Consider the following 15,011-nt stretch of genomic DNA (forward strand, 5'->3'; position numbering starts at 1 on the left):
GTTATTGGTGAGCCCTTAGGTTCCCTGAGGCCCTGCAAGACCTCCGAGGACAGCCGCGCACCCCGAATCTTCACCCGCGGCGACCGCCGTTCACCAAGGGTTGAGCCCCCAGCTGCAGGCGGTCAGCAGGACTGCTGGAACCGCGGGGTGATGGCCGGCCTGGCTGGTAGTCAGCAACACAGTCTCTGAAGGGCAGCTAGCAAGGACGGCTAGCACTGAGGAGGAACACAGTCTCTGCAGACAGCTAGCAAGGACGGCTAGCACTGAAGGGCAACACAGTCTCTGAAGGTGGCTAGCGGACGGCTAGCTTGAAGCGGAACACAGTCTCTGGAGGTGGCTAGCAAGGACGGCTAGCTTGAAGAGGAACACAGTCTCTAGAGGTGGCTAGCAGGGACGGCTAGCTTGAAGAAGAACACAGTCTCTGGAGGTGGCTGGCAAGGACGGCTGGCCTGAAGAGGAACACAATCTCTTGGAGGTGGCTAGCAAGGCCGGCTAGCTTGAAGAGGAACACAGTCTCTAGAGGTGGCTAGCAGGGACGGCTAGCTTGAAGAGGAACACAGTCTCTGGAGGTGGCTGGCAAGGACGGCTGGCCTGAAGAGGAACACAATCTCTTGGAGGTGGCTAGCAAGGACGGCTAGCCTGAAGAGGAACACAATCTCTGGAGGTGGCTAGCAAGGACGGCTAGCCTGAAGAGGAACACAATCTCTGGGGGCTGCTGGCAGGGACGGCCAGCAAGTCAAAGGAACTCAGTCTCTGAAGGCTGCTGGCAAGGACGGCCAGCAAGTCAAAGGAACACAGTCTCTGAAAAATCAAGCTTCCCAGATCCGTGGCGTCGGCTTCGGACAAAAGAACCGGAAGCACTGGACTCCTCCAGTCTGTCCGTTTAAATTTAGCGCCAATCCGCCCCTCCCACGGAGAGAGAGCCAATCCCCTGGTCCTGGCAGACAACAGGGGGCTCGATTGGCCGAACTGCCATGCAGGCGGAGTCCTAGCGCCGGTGCTCCAATCCGGCGCGAGGGGGCGGAGCTTATGAGCTGATCCGCCCCTAACCAGGGCGATGTCGACGCCGGGGCCGCCATCTTGGCCGGCGTGCTTCCTCCTCCGAGGCCGGTGTTCGGTCCAGCGGACCGCCGGCCTCGGTCTGACCCGCGGCAGCATCGGCTGCAGCGGAGGTCCGTCTCCGCCCCCCTGAACGCTGCGCCGCCCGAGGGCCATCGCCTGCCCCAACGGGGGCACATGTAGGAGCGGGAGACATGACAAAAGGGATCTGGGTGTCGTCGTCGATAATACACTGAAACCTTCTGCTCAGTGTGCTGCTTCGGCTAGGAAAGCGAATAGAATGTTGGGTATTATTAGGAAAGGTATGGAAAACAGGTGTGAGGATGTTATAATGCCGTTGTATCGCTCCATGGTGCGACCGCACCTTGAGTATTGTGTTCAATTCTGGTCGCCGCATCTCAAGAAAGATATAGTAGAATTGGAAAAGGTGCAGCGAAGGGCGACTAAAATGGTAGCGGGGATGGGACGACTTCCCTATGAAGAAAGATTAAGGAGGTTAGGGCTATTCAGCTTGGAGAAGATACGGCTGAGGGGAAACATGATAGAGGTCTATAAAATAATGAGTGGAGTGGAACAGGTGGATGTGAAGCGTCTGTTCACGCTTTTCAAAAATACTAGGACTAGGGGGCATGCGATGAAACTACAGTGTAGTAAATTTAAAACAAATTGGAGAAACGTTTTCTTCACCCAACATATAATTAAACTCTGGAATTCGTTGCTGGAGAAAGTGGTGAAGGCGGTTAGCTTAGCAGAGTTTAAAAAGGGGTTGGACGGTTTCCTAAAGGACAAGTCCATAAACCGCTACTAAATGGACTTGGGAAAAATCCACAACTCCGGGAATAACATGTGTAGAATGTTTGTACGTTGGGAAGCTTGCCAGGTGCCCTTGGCCTGGATTGGCCGCTGTCGTGGGCAGGATGCTGGGCTCGATGGACCCTTGGTCTTTTCCTAGTATGGCATTACTTATGTACTTAATAATGGCTTTTTGCCCCATAGAACCTCAGAAACTAGGAAGCTTGGGGTTCAGTGACAAAGGTGGTGGGTTGTTTTGTTTTTTTGTCCCACCAACCACAAGGTGTACCTCTGCCATTGTATAGACTAGTGGGTCTGAAAACAGTTCTCTGGGCACACACAGCCAACTGAAGTTTCAGAATATCCACAATGAATGTGCATTAGAGAGATTTGTATGCATTGTTTCATTGGTAGGCAAATCTATCTCATGCATATTCATTGTAGATATTCCAAAAACCTGACTGGCTGGGTGTGCTCTAATGACTGGGATGAGAAGCACTGGTATAGACCACAAAAATGCATAGGTTTTTGTTTTCTCTTAAGATTTTGTGAGGGCATTCCATTAATATACATACTGATTTATTATTAATGGTTTATATTTTACAATTGGTTATGTATTGTAATATGCACTTTCTGATATGATCTAAAAACTGAAATTACATTACATTACATCAGGGATTCTCAACCCAGTCCTCGGGACACACATAACCAGTCAAGTTTTCAGGATATCCCCAAAATAGGGATATCCCAATTAACATCTGGCATATTAAAATCACCGATTAATAGTAGTACTTCCCCCTTTCAAGATGTTCAAAACATAGCTGTGAAAGGGTAAGTACTACTAATAGGTAATTTTAATATGCCAGATGTTGATTGGGGATTCCCTATTATGGAGTCTTTTAGAAGCAGGGAGTTCCTGGATTCTCTACAGGGGGAACTATTCCAGCACTTGGTAATGGAATCCATGCAGGATGGGGCCATATTAGACTTAGGGGTCCTTTCACTAAGCTGTGTAAGTGCCTACACCTGCCCAACGCATGTCAATTCGGAGCTACCGCCCTGCTACCCTGTGGCCTGGGCGGTAATTCCATTTTTTATGCCCGTCCGCTACGCAAGTCAGAAAATATATTTTATTTTCCAACACGTGGCAAAAACTGGCTGGTAATCGGCATTAAACGCATGCTGAGCATAATTATTATTATTAACATTTGTATAGTGCTACCAGACGCACGCAGCGCTGAACATCTGACACAAAGAGAGACAGTCCCTGCTCAAAAGAGCTTACAATCTAAATAATACAGACAGACAAAACAGTTACGGGTGAGGGAAGTACTGGGTGAGAAGGAAAGAAGGAACAAGGGGAGGCAGATGAGTAGAGGCTAGGAGCCAAAAGCAGCAGTGAAAAGGTGGGTTTTCAGCATAGATTTGAAAACAGGTAGAGATGGAGCTAGACATAAAGGTCCAGGAAGTCTATTCCAGGCATAAGGTGCCGCGAGAGAAAAGGAACAAAGCAGTGGAGGAGAAGGGGGACGACAAGAGAGATTTGTCCCGTGAGCAGAGCTCACGGGGAGGAATGTAGGGAGAGATGAGAGTGGAGAGGTAATGGGGGCTGCAGAGTGGATGCATTTAAAGGTCAGTAAGAGAAGTTTAACCTGTAGGCGGAAGTGGACAGGGAGCCAGTGAAGTGATTACCGCCCGGTTAACATGTGAGACCTTACCGCTAAGTGAATGGGTGGCAGTAAGGTCTCAGACCCATAATGGACACGTGCCAATTTTGATTTTGCCACGTGTCCATTTTCGGGAAAATTTTAAAAAGGCCTTTTTTTTACAGGCGCGCTGAAAAATGAATCTGCACACGTCCAAAACACGTGTCTACACTAACGCAGCCCATTTTTCAGTGCACCTTAGTAAAAGGACCCCTTAGTGCTTACTAATGGGAGAGTGTTTCTGATGTTATAGAAGGTGATCATCTGGGACTACCTCAAGGAATTGCTGTCTGGATGGGAACATCTGGAAGAAGTTGGAAAGCAGTGGGCAAAACTGAAAGGAGCTAGTATAAGGAAAGTAAATAAAAGTAAGAGGAATAGGAGGCCACTTTGGTTCTCAAAGGTAGTTGCTGAAAAGGTAAGGAAAAATGTTACCCCTTATCAACTACAAGAGATCGCAGAAAGAGGAAGAAAGGCGACAATATCTAGAAAAGCTAAGACAAGCTGGTAGAGCAGTCAGGAAAGCAAAGATGCAAATGGAAGAAAAAAATAGCCAGTATGGTAAAATGGAAGGACATGATGTTTTAGATATGTTAGTGATAGGAGAAAGTGCAAAAGTGGCACTGTGAGACTCAAAAGGTGAAGGGAAAGAATATGTAGAAGCTGATAAAGAAAAAGCAAAATTGTTTAACAAATATTTCTGTTCTGTGTTCACAGCTGGAGGTCCGGGAGCAGGACCGCGGAAGACAAACACAAATAGGAATGGAGGGGTGGTAGTCCTTGAATGATTTTCAGAGGAATGTGTTTGTGAGAAGCTGGCTAAACTAGAAGTGGACAAAGCAATGGGGCTGAATGGCATACATCTGAGGGTACTAGCAGCTCCGCAAGGTGACATTTTTAAAGCTTTTCTAGAGTCAGGAATGGTCCTAGAGGACTGAATAACTATATGGTCCCTCTCCACAAAAGCAGAAGTAAGGAAGAGGTTGGGAACTAAACGCCAGCAATTCTGACTTCTGTGGTAAGTAAATTAATAGAAATGCTTTTAAAACAGAGAATAGTAAAGTTTTTGGAATCCAATGGATTACAAAACCCCAGGAAACATGGTTTCACTAGAGGCAGGTCTTGTCACACAAATCTGAGAAATTTCCTTGACTGGTAACCAGAGAGTTGGATCAAGGGAGAGCGCTAGATGTGGTGTATTTAGATTTTAGCAAAGCTGTTGACAGAGTTATGCATCAACGACTAATAAATAAACTGAGTGCCCTCGGTTTGGGCCCTAAAATGACTGACTGGGTTAAGAACTGATTGAAAAGAAGGTGACAGAGGGTAGTGGTAAATGGAGCTCGTTCTAAGAAAAAGGATGTTACCAGTGGTGCGCCGCAAAGTTTGTTTTTTGGGCCAATTCTTTTTAACATTTTTGTAAATGATATTGCTGAAGGCTGTCTGGTAAGGTTTGTCTCTTTGTGGATGATACTAAAATCTGCAATAGACACCCCTGATGGTGTGGATAACATGAAGAAGGACTTAGCGAAGCTAGAGGAATGGTCTGGAATTGGGCAACTTAGGTTTAATGCTAAAAAATGCAGGGTCATGCATTTGGGCTGAAAAAATCTGAAGGAATGGTACAGTTTAAGAGGTGAAGAACTTTTCTGCATGAAAGAGGAGCGAGACTTGAGTGTGATCATATGTGATGACCTTAAGGTGGCCCAACAGATAGAAAAGGCAACAGTGAAAGCTAGAAGGATGCTTGGATGCATAGGGAGAGGAATGGCCAGTATGAAAAAGGAGGTGATGATGCCCTCATTTAGAATATTGTGTACAATTTTGGAGACCACACCTTCAAAAAGATATAAACAGGATGGAACCGGACCAGAGGGCGGCTACTAAAATGGTTAGTGGTCTTCATCATGGGGCAGACTTAAAGATCTCAATATGTACAGTTTGGAAGACAGGCAGGAGAGGGGACGTGTGCTAGAGACATTTAAATATTTATGTGGCATACATGCACAGGAGGTGAGTATCTTTCAATTGAAAGGAAGCTCTGGAATGAGGGGGCATAGGATGAAGGTGAAAGGGGATAGACTCAGAAGTAACTTGAGGAAATCTTCTTCATGAAAAAGGGTGGTGAATTCATGGAGCGGCCTCCTGGTGGAAGTTGTGAAGATAAAAACAGTTTCTGAATTCAAGAGAGCTTGAGACAAGTACATTGGATCTCTAAGGGCGTGATAGGGAGAGTAGATGGCATGGATGGGCAGACTGGATAGGCCATATGGTCTTTATCTGCCTACATTTTTCTATGTTTCTATGAGATAATTTGCATACAATGGAGGTAGTGCTTGAAAATGTTTCTCATGCATATTTATTGTGGGTATCCTGAAAACCTGACTAGCTAGGTGTGTCCCGAGAACTAAGTTGAGAGCAACTGTATTACATGTACATTTTCTCTTTTACAAAGCAGAAATAAACATAAATAGTCAGAAATGAACAGTGTTTTATTAATGTTATATTCTTTTTAAAGTCTGGAGAAAATTTATTCCCACTTCATGAAAATGGAAAAGTGATGTTCGAGAAGGCAGACTTTTGTTCAGTTTGGGAGGTAAGTTACACTGTTAATTGAAATATATTGAGGCATCAACTCAAGTTGTAATCCAACTAAGTAAATGCTTCAGATCCACTTATCTGAATTAACTATTGAGTAAAGGGCCGATATTCAGACCGTAGGAGGGAGACCGGTTAAGTCTCGTGGTCGGCGGTCAGCCCGGATATTCAATTCGGGCTGTTTCCAGTGTCCGGCATTGAATATCCAGCTTATTTTTAGCTGGTTTAAAGTTGACTGGCTAAGTCAGTATTCAAAGATAGCCAGCTACCTTTAAACCAACTATTTAAGTGGCCCAGAGTAACCGCTTATAATAGCCCCAGGTATATTCGGGGATAGCTGGCTATCCAGCTTATTTTCGAAAGAGAAGGGCAGCCATCTTCCGACACAAATCGGGAGATGGCCGCCCATCTCTCAAGGCCGGCAAAATCGGCATAATCAAAAGCCCATTTTGGCCCAACTGCAGTCCGTCGCGGAGCCGGCGAAAGTTCCAGGGGGCGTGTCGGCAGGGTAGCGAAGGTGGGACGGGGTGTGGTTAGCAGATGGCCGGCTTCGGCCGATAATGGAAAAAAGATGGGCGGCCCTGGCGAGAATTTGGTCTGCTTTATTTGGTCCCTTTTATTTTAGGTCCAAGTCCCAAAAAAGTGCCCAAACTGCCCAGATGACCACCGGAGGGAATCGGGGATGACCTCCCCTGACTCCCCCAGTGGTCACTATCCCTCTCCCACCAAAAAAAAAAACAACTTTAAAAACTTTTTTTGCCAGCCTCTATGCCAGCCTCAAATGTCATACTCTGGTCCATCGCAGCAGTATGCAGGTCCCTGGAGCAGTTTTAGTGGGTGCAGTGGACTTCAGGCAGGCAGACCCAGGCCCATCCCCCCTACCTGTTACACTTGTGGTGGAAAATGTGAGCTCTTCAAAACCCACCCGAAACCCACTGTACCCACATGTAGGTTACCCCACCCCTTAGGGCTATGGCAGTAGTGGATAGTTGTGGGTAGTGGGGTTTGGGGGAGTTTGGGGGGCTCAGCACCGAAGGTAAGGGAGCTATGTACCTGGGAGCAATTTGCGAAGTCCACTGCAATGCCCCCTAGGGTACCCGGTTGGTGTCCTGGCATGTGAGGTGGACCAGTGCACTACGAATCTTGGCCCCTCCCACGACCAAAGGACTTGGATTTGGTCGTATTTGAGATGGCCGGCTTCGGTTTCCATTATGGCTGAAAATCGAGGCCGGCCATCTCTAAGTGTGGTGATCTCAACATTTCGACCTAAATGTTGAGATTTGGCTGGCCCCAACCGTATTATTGAAATGAAAGAATGCCGCCCATCTCGTTCGATAATACGGTTCGCCCCGCCCCTTCATAGCGCCGTCCTCGGAGATGGCCGCCCCTAGACATGGCCGACTCCATTCGAAAATGCCCCTCTATATCACACGATGTAGCCGGTTATCTCCTAGACATTAACCAGGGGGGGATAAACAGCTATCTCCCGCTGAATATTGCCTGATAAGCCGGTTAAGTGCCATTTAACCAGCCAGGTGTCATTCCTGGCCAGTTAAATGGTTCTGAATATCGGGAGATACGAATATTTCAATTAGACAAGCTGTCACCAATGCATATATTTGGTTAGTGGAGAAGTAGCTTAACACTTAGGGCCAGATACTCAAAACCCTGGCATTGTTTGGAACAGCATCAGAAAAATACCACCAGGTCAGCACAGCGAATGAACTCCCTAATGCTCAATACTAATGAGATGCAAATTTAGGCACGCTCATAGTGTTGAGCATTAGGAAGTTCAGCGGGAGAGTAGTGTCTGGTGCATGCATTCATGAGTTGTGCATTAAGCAGAGCTCTTGAGCGCATGCCCTGAACACCAGAGGGGGAAGAGGGAAGAAAGAGGCATCACAGACTCATCACAAATGAGCAAGGAGTTCCCCCAGCCTAAGGCCCCTTGGATCCTGTTACAGGGGAGCTGAGGCCTGGCAGGATGAGATTGCCACTTGCTTACAATAATTTATAGTATTTTTTCATAGTCTATTGTTATTTCTCTGCTATATGTTCCTTGTTAGACAGTTTGGGGAAATGGACGAGATTTAAAGTGCTGATTGCTTTGACAGCGACGGTACTAAGTTAACTGTAGTTGTGTTTAGCGAGCAGCTTGCATGACTGTGTCGTGTTACTGACCGTAAACTTACCCAAAGAAAGAAACCACCTCAGGTTTACAGTGTTGCCCGCCAGCAACACCAGTCTCCCTATTCCTCTCAGACTCGGCACAACCCTTTAGCTCGTTGTCCGCTGAACATTGGGGAGGAATATGGAAAGACCTCATCTGCATGCTCATTGTTCTCAGAGCCGGCGAGCTCTTTGGTCCACACACACTTGCTGGCTTTGAGCATTTGGTGCTAGCAAATGCAGGCGCTAGTTTGGCGCTAATAGCCTGTAGTGCCTGCATTTGCTTCTGAGCATCAGGGCCTTAGAGCAGCAAGCTAAGAACCAAGGAAATCTGGTTGTAATTCCACTGCTGCTCCCTGTAAGCTTGGGCAAGTCACTTAACCCTCCATTGCCTCAGTTATGAACTTAGATTTTAAATCCTCTGGAGCCAGGAAAATACCTACCAGGAATATAACTTGCCTTGAGGTACATCTAAAAAAACCCAAACAAACATACAAACAAAAAAACAAACGTGTGAGCCAGTGGCGATCCTTGGCCGGCTGCCACCTGGGGCGGATTGCCGCTGTGCACCTCCCCCCACCAGGTGCAGCGGTGGAGTCCGTCCCCCACGGGCGCAGCAAGACACCCCTATGGCACATCAACACCCCCCCTCCTCGGCATATCACCCCCTCGGCGTATCACCCAAGCCCCCCTCCCCCCACCGGGTGCATTCTTACCTGCTGGGAACAGCCGCACGGCTTTCGGTTCCACTGGTTCCCTGCTCCCTGTGCCCCGGAACAGGAAGTAACCTGTTACAAGGCAGAGGGAGCAGGGAACCAGCGGAGCCGACAGTTGCACGGCTGCTCTCTGCACCCCTCCAGCAGCGTGCAACCAGGGCGGACCGCCCCCACCGCCCTGCCCTCAGTATGCCACTGGTATGAGCTAAATCCAAAAAAAGAAAATCCCTGTAATCACAGCAGACGTAGGAATCATAGGGGTCAATACTGAACCAAATGACCACTGCCAGCTAATGGAAATTCAGGCCTCAATGCTCAGATGTAAACGCGGGCGCTAGAGGCCATTAGCGCCGGACTAGCTCCTGCGTTTGCCAGTGCACAAAGCTAAGAGTCCCTTACCCTGGGAAACCAGGAGCTCGCCAGCGATCCATGCTAATCACATGCTAATGTAGTCAAAAAGATTACAATGAGGTCATTTCCTGTTCTCCCCAAGGCTCAGAGAACAGCGCAGGGAATAAGGACAACTGTACCACTGAAAACCTCATGCTAGGTCGGAGCTGGCGTTAGGGTGTCTGGGGGTCAGTGCATTCTTCCAGCAGCTGGTGTGAAAGATCCCAAACCAAAAAATTGAAGAACTGGCTAGGGAGAAAAATGACAACACAGTTTATCAAGAAAAGGGGTATGGAGGAATTACAGCTCACTGTGAAAAGCTTCTGACTCCCCTCTCACTGGTGTTCAGAGCAATCCAGAATGATGGGGAATGTGCATGGAGACCTCGGTGTCTGCCAAGTTGGTGACTTCTTGCAAGGTAAGACACTGCCCATCAGTCCTGACAAGGATGGGTAGCAGAAGAAACTGTTCAGGGATTGTTTGGGGCTTCCCCTCCCTCCCCCAGGACCTCCTTCCCCCCCCCCCCCCCCCACCCTCCTCCTCTTGCTCCAGCTACAGAGAGGTTGAGCACATGCCCAGAGAGATGTTTTGTGCGCATGCACATCCAAAATCCTTCCATTATTTTCCTAATGCTCAGTGCTAACAGTGTGCTTATATTTGCATATCATTAGCATTGAGCATTAGGAAGTTGTGTTTCTGTGCTGTTCCGTTGCTGTTACATACAGTGCTGGAGTTTTGAGCATCAGGGACTCTGTACTGGGCTTTATCCAGGCACCAGCACTAATCTAATCTAATCTAATCGGAGTACTTGTAGACCCTCTAAATCCCAATTGTGGTCCAAAGTGGTTTGCAAAAGAAGTTTCCCTCTCTGCCCCTCATCTCCTTTTGTACCCTGATTTGCACTAGTATTGCACTGTTATACTTTGCCTTAAACGTTGTAAGCCACATAGAGCCTGCCTTGGTGGGATTATGTGGGATATAAATGTTCACAATAAATAAATAAATAAATAAATTAGAATAACAAACAGTAATACAATGAGAAAAATTTTAAGACGGATATTTCTGAAACAAATACGCTTTTAGAGTGTTATAGAAGATCACATATATTGACTCTAATCTGAAGCAGCAAGGAATTCCACACTTCAGTGGCCTGATAGAATGAGTGTTCAAACATTTTCTTGTATTGCACTTTCTTAAATGATGGGAAATTAAGGACTCATTGAGCTAATTGTTCCCTTAACACTGAGATAAAGAAATCAAATGACATATACACTCGGATGATATCCCATATAAAGCTTTGAAAACGAGGCAAGCTAATTTAAAATCAATTCTTGCCCTAACTGGTAACCAATGAAGAATTTCATTAATGGCGAGACATGATCAAATTTCTTCCAATTAAAAATCAGCCTAGCTGCTCTATTCTGAAGCAGTTGCAATTTCTTGAGAAGAGTGGTAGATACACCTACCTAAAGAGCATTACTATAATCTAACTGTGATAAAATAAACAAATTGTACCAGTAAAGAAAATTGATTTTCCAAAAAATAATAACGGATAGCCCTTAATGTTTTCATAAGCTGAAACAATTGATTTTGGAAAATCAATTTTAACAATGTATATAGGAAATGTTTTCATATTTCTTATATACATTGTTAACCTGTAATTCAAAGGACAAAGAGGAATCCAAATAAACACCAAGTACTTTGATATTAATTGGCACTAATTTGGATTTACACGTACATCTGTCTACTCGCTATTCTATATGCTGCATGCCCAAAATCTCTCACTTGTAATACAAAAGAGTCATCAGCTGTGTACAGAAGTTATGCAGGTGCAGCCCATGTTCAGGGCTGTACCCACCAATGGCGGCCCTACCATTAGGCCACCTGAGGCAGGGGCCTCAGGCAGCTCTCTCCAGGAGTGAGCGGCACTCTCCCCTTCCTTCCTCAATCCTCTTCCCCATGTTTACCTTATTTTTTTTTCCCCAAAAGGCAGTAGTGACAGCGACAGTGATTCCCATAGGCTGCCCTGCTGCAGGCACTGGTCTCTTCTTCCAGTGCGGCCCACCTCTTGATGCAACTTCCAGTTTCTTCAGAGGCGGGATGCAGTAGAGCGAAGAGGCCAGTGCAGGCAGCACCACGGCAGGGCAGCCTATGGGAATCGCTGCTGTTTCTGTCTTTTGGGAAAATAATAAGGTAAATACAGGGAAGAGGGTTGAGGAGGGAAGGGGGAGATGCTAGACTGGGTGCGGGTGGGAGCAGCAGATTGCCTTGGGCCACCCCTGGTACCCACATAACTAACCAGGCAACATAAGGACCACTATATATATATATATATATATATATGGTTCTACTTGCTCAGTTATCTAAGCGGGCACCTGCACTGATATTTCTGGTGCCCACATAACTCCAGGCTTTGTCCAAAGTCTGGACCACTCTGGTTAGTGCCAGAGTGGTCAGAGCGGATCTCCAGTGGTACTGTCTGATTAAGTACCTTTCAATGGCCCCCACTTAATTTGCTCAGTGCGATTTAACTGGGCAGAAGCCTCTTCTGTTTTCAATATCGGGCCCATACAAGTTTTTAAATAGCAGCAGATCAGTTTATTCCAAATTGGGGGAAATGGACAATCTTCAGAGGCATTTCCATGGGTAATGTAGGGCAGTGCTTAGTGAGCATAAATAGCCCGTTTCAAATTTGCCCACCCAGAAAAATGAGTAAACTTCAGTTATGAACATTAAAGTATATACATGTAATAAACCCTGAAAAGTTGTGCACACCAAAGAGCATATAAGCATAAGTGCATAGTTTTTCCAAGGGTGATTTTGAAAGTGGGAGTACATATATACTTTCACTTTGAAATTCCAGCAAAGTCTACACAAAGAAAAAATGTGCGTGCACTCATAACCCATGCATGCAGTTACAGAATTATCCTCATAATATCAAAACTACCATTTAAAAAATACCTCATGAAATGCAGTCTCAATCATCAATATTATAGTTATCAAACACCAGCAACAGTCAAAGACGCACAATCCTGTAGGCTGCATTTGAATATTATTGTAAATTTAGAAAACTGTCCTTGATGTTGGTATGTCAGCAACCTTAAGGGGATGCACCCCAGTGGCAGGAGTGCCTAATGGTTAGGCATCCCACTGCTGCTCCTTGTGATCTTGGGCAAGGCACTTAATCCTCCATTATCTCAGGTACAAAAACTTAGATTGTGAGGGCTCCGGTGATAGGGAAATACCCAGTGTAACTCACTTTGAGCTACTACTGAAAAGGTGTGAGCAAAAATCCAAATAGATAAGTAATATATTATGCCAAAGAAAAGAAAGTAGGCTCAAAAAAAAAAAATAGGCATTTGGGATCCTCCATTCTCTAGCTCCCCTTCAGAAACTGGACACAAGACTAAGCAAAAGTGGTGTGCTTCTCACCAGCAGCTGTTTGCAAAATTTTAAACATGCTTGGTAATGGGTGTAACTCCCAAAGTCCATCTTCTAGAACTTACCATACCCAAATATACACCACTACAATAGCCCTTAATGTGTGCAGGTGCCACCTATATGTGGGTACAGTGGGTTTGAGGGGGACTGACACTTTCCACCACAAGTGTAACAGTTAGAGTGGATTATGGGCCTGGGTCCCCTTCTCAACACTGCACTGCACTGACCACTAGGCTCCTCCAGGACCTGCTTGCTGCTCTAATAGGACTGGCCATAACATCTGACTTTCTTTCACGTCTTTGGGGGGGGGGGGGGTGAGAGGGGTTGTGACCTCCGGAAGAGTAAGGGGGGTCATTCCTTTATTCTTCCAGTGGTCATCTGGTCATTAAGGGCACTTTTTGTAGCTTAGTCGTTATTAAAACAGGTCTAGCTCAAAACATCTTAGTATTGGTCCTGGATGTTTTGTTTTGTTCCATTATGGTAGAAAAATGTTCAAGTGTTAGGAACACCCAACTCCCACCCTTAACACGACCCTGATATGTCCCCTTGTGATCTGAATGCACTGCGGATGAACAGCATAGAAAAAACATTTAGAAAATTACTTTCAAAATAGCGATTTGAATGTTTTGACAAGCAAAATGTCTAAATGCTGATTTATGCCACTTTTTAAACATTTTTCTCTTTCAAAAATAAGCCCGTTAGTCTCCTTCTGAAATGAAGAATAAATATCTATAAACTTTCCGCACCCCTGTGCCACCCAGAACACGCCCCTCCTTGCCATTTGCACACATTTGGGTTTAATAAATGCACATCCTGGTTTTTCTAAAATGGGGACCCTGATGTTTTGCAAGATAAATGATAAAGTGCTGGTTTATCCACATAGTAAATGTGAATATAGCTTGTAAAATGAATGTCTTAATTGAATCTGGGATGTGTGAAAAACTGTATACGCAGAAAAAAAAAAACCCCCACATGCTCTAGTAGGTTGCCCAGAAGGGTGACTGAACTGCTAATGCCATAAAGGTGAACCTATTAGCTGGACAGAAACTTGTTCATTTCCTTAATTAATTTAATTGTGAAGAATTGTGATATGCTTCTGTATGTGCACTACAAGTGAATGTCACCCAAAAGCGACCTCACTAGTCAATCAGATTGTAATTTTGGTAGTCAATTTTCAAATCAGGCTGTAAAACAAAAAGTCAGTCCAATTGATTTAACAGCCTCAAACTGCATGTTGAGTGGTGGATGAATCAATGATTTATCCATCAATTAGAATGTTATCTTTGTCTTCACAGGAATTATATTCTTTCCAATTAATGTATTGAAATGATCTCTTTAACAGGCTCTGGAGGCATGTAAAGATGCAGGCTTGGTGAAGTCCATTGGCGTTTCCAATTTCAATCGTAGACAACTGGAAATGACCTCAACAAACCATGCCTCAAGTACAAACCAGCCTGCAATCAGGTAAAACCCACTCTGTAGGTAAGGCTTAAGGAACCAGAAAGAAGTTCAGCAGACTTGCTGACAAGATACAGTTCAGTATTTATTTTGCATTGACTAAGGCAATAAATAATCAATAGGACCTGATGCAATTTACACATAGCAGACATCTACAATAATAATAAATATTACTCTTCATAAACAAACACAAAATAATTATAAACTCCACCCTATATCTCCCTGCCTAACATAGGCGGTCGGTGGCTCAACTGTTTGGGAGGCTAAAGGGGGGGGGGGGTTAGGGGCGGGGTTGGGGTGGAGCTTAAATCCATAATTGTCTGATAACACACAGAAAAAAATAAAAATAAGTCACAATTAATACCTTTTATTAAATTTAGATATTAGATATGTATCATATGTCAAAGAATAAAGTGGTTGCTCAAAGCATATACTAACCACAATCGCTCAACTGCAAAACACTATGCACAACTTTGTGCAAAAACACACTCAGAACCTTACTGTACCATAAATATTACATTGGGCAGAACCTAATACACCAATATACCACCCATACGGAAAATGCAGACCGTCAACAATATGAAACAAGGGATCATAATATCATGATATGTGTAGAGCCACAAAACACCCTAATTCATGTTTAATGTGGGATAAAATGCCATAAATAAGTAAATAAATATAA

General features: G+C 45.2%; 1 pseudogene; it reads left to right on the top strand.

Moving 5' to 3' along the window:
• Positions 1-15,011, top strand: part of LOC115477555 — an 86,315-nt pseudogene that overhangs the window by 31,831 nt on the left and 39,473 nt on the right.

This window comes from Microcaecilia unicolor, chromosome 9 (assembly GCF_901765095.1).
Source record: "Microcaecilia unicolor chromosome 9, aMicUni1.1, whole genome shotgun sequence".
Lineage (NCBI taxonomy): Eukaryota > Metazoa > Chordata > Amphibia > Gymnophiona > Siphonopidae > Microcaecilia > Microcaecilia unicolor.